The 2,181-nt window shown below is 40.5% G+C and overlaps 1 non-coding gene across 1 annotated transcript; it reads left to right on the forward strand.

The window, feature by feature from the left end:
* The first annotated feature begins 966 nt into the window (after positions 1 to 966).
* LOC112526251 lies at positions 967 to 1,073 on the forward strand. The gene has a single exon (XR_003070574.1). It is a non-coding gene; the product is annotated as a small nucleolar RNA R71 (small nucleolar RNA).
* Positions 1,074 to 2,181: the final 1,108 nt, after the last annotated feature.

A 2,181-nucleotide genomic window follows, 5' to 3' on the forward strand; every position in this document is an offset into this window, starting at 1 on the left:
GGTCTTTCTTTGGCAGGGACCAATGATGTAGCATCAGTTTTTGACAAAATTGGTTTACGATCTTTTTGCATGGCCTCTGTCAATTCCTTCCCACTTCTCAAGGTCACAGCTTTCACATGTTCTTTTCCTAAGGCTCTCGGGACTTCTGTGTTACTAGGCAAAATACCAAGGATTCTATTGGTCTGATTGAGTGCAAGTTGACTGACTTGGGTTTCCAGATTTCTGATAGCAGCACTTTGTTGATTAAAAAGAAATTGATTTTGAGAGTTTTGTTGGGTTATCAAAGCTTGATTTTGAGCTTGAGCATGCGCAAATAACCCTTTTATCATTGCTTCCAAAGAAGATGATAAATCAGCCTGTGGAGGTGGCTTGTTTTGAAAAGGTGGTTGGGAATTCTGAAAATTTTGTTGGTGAGAGTTAAAACTATTTGCATGATGCTGTGGTTGGAAATTAGAAGTTCCTTGTTGCTTATGGACTGGTGGATTAAGGCTGGGACTGGTCCAAGAAAAGTTCGGGTGTTGTTTCCAACTGGCATTGTAATTGATGGTATATGGACCAGATCCATTATGAACAAAGTTTATGGATTCAGAATTATGAGGACAATGTTCATACGAGTGTTCCCCACCACAGCACACACATTGCACAGAGAGGACTGTTGGAACAGATGTGTTAGCAGCTTGCTGTACTCCCTGACTAGAAGTTAAATTTTTCAATAAATTGGTCATGGAAGTAAGCTGAGCTGTTAATGCAGTGTATGCATCCACCTCATGTATTCCATCAGTCTTTTTCTGTGTCTGGGCACGTGGGTCAGCCCAATGCCCATTGTTTGCTGATATCTTTTCTACGATCTCATATCCCTCATTATAGGTACTGGCTGTAAAGGCTCCACTTGCAGTCGCGTCGAGCGTTTGTTTTGCCATGGGACTTAACCCATTGTAAAACGTCTCAAGTTGAATACAGTACGGAATGCCATGGTGTGGGCATTTCCTTAACAGCTCTTTAAACCTTTCCCACGCGTCAGGAACAGCTTCATCATCTAGTTGTTTAAAAAGACAGATTTCGTTTCTGGACTTAGCGTTCCTTGTAGGTGGGAAATATTTTCGCAAAAACTTTTCCGCCATGTTACTCCATGACGACACAGAACCTGGTGTTAAAGAGTTAAACCATGTTTTTGCCCGATCCTGTAATGAAAATGGAAATAAAGTGAGTCTGAGAGCGTCATTGGACACTCCCGGGATCAGGAAGGCATCTGTGATTTCCATAAAAGACTTTAAGTGAGAATGTGGGTCCTCTGAGGGCAGTCCAGTAAATTAGCCATTAGTCTGTAACATGTGAAACATTATCGGTTTTAGCTCGAAATGGAGAGCGGTCATATGTGGTCTAACTATCCCAAAATTTAATTGCTCAAAATCCGGGATAGCATAATCCATGATCCGTCCATTTTTTGAATTTGCCAGATTAATGATGTTTGGAGTTTGTGCCCTTTGTTGCTCATTAGGGTCCGATTCTGTGTCTAAATTATTATCATTATCATGATGTGGGTTTCCTTGGTGAAAATTTGGGAACGGTGGTATTTGCCCAAAAATTGGCGGTTGGTTTTCCAAATGTGGTACTTTCGGAATGATGGGAGCAGGTAACTCCATGTTGGGAGGGAGTAGAGCCTGAAATGCTCTTTGAGCCCTCCTTCTATGGTGAAACGTTCTCTCAATATCTGGATCAAATTCGAAAAATTCCCCGCGATGTGTTCTTGGCATACACCACTTTTCAAAAACAGGTACTAGAAAAATCAAATCTTTTACTTTACTCAAAAGAAAACTTTAAGCTTGCCTATCCCTGGCAGCGGCGCCAAAAACTTGGTCGGTCAAATCCTTTACCTTTAGACTTAATGAAATTGGGCCACAAAGCAAGTATACAATACGGCCCAACGTCGTCTTTCCAAGTAATAAAGTGGTACAAGTACCGGAATATCGTCCACAGGGATTGGAGCAAAAGTTAAATAAAAGTCCAATAAAAGAAAAGATTTCAGATGACGAAAACGAAGACTTCAGTTTGGATTCCAAGATAACACAGGTAATATAAAAGAATAATAAAGCGGAATAATAAAGCAGAGTAATAAAGCAGATTAATAAAGTTGAATAATAAAGGTAGCACGGGTGTAAGATTTGGGGTGAAACGTAAACA

Source organism: Cynara cardunculus (genome assembly GCF_001531365.2).
Source record: "Cynara cardunculus var. scolymus isolate 2C chromosome LG 13, CcrdV1, whole genome shotgun sequence".
In the NCBI taxonomy this organism is placed as follows: Eukaryota; Viridiplantae; Streptophyta; class Magnoliopsida; order Asterales; family Asteraceae; genus Cynara; species Cynara cardunculus.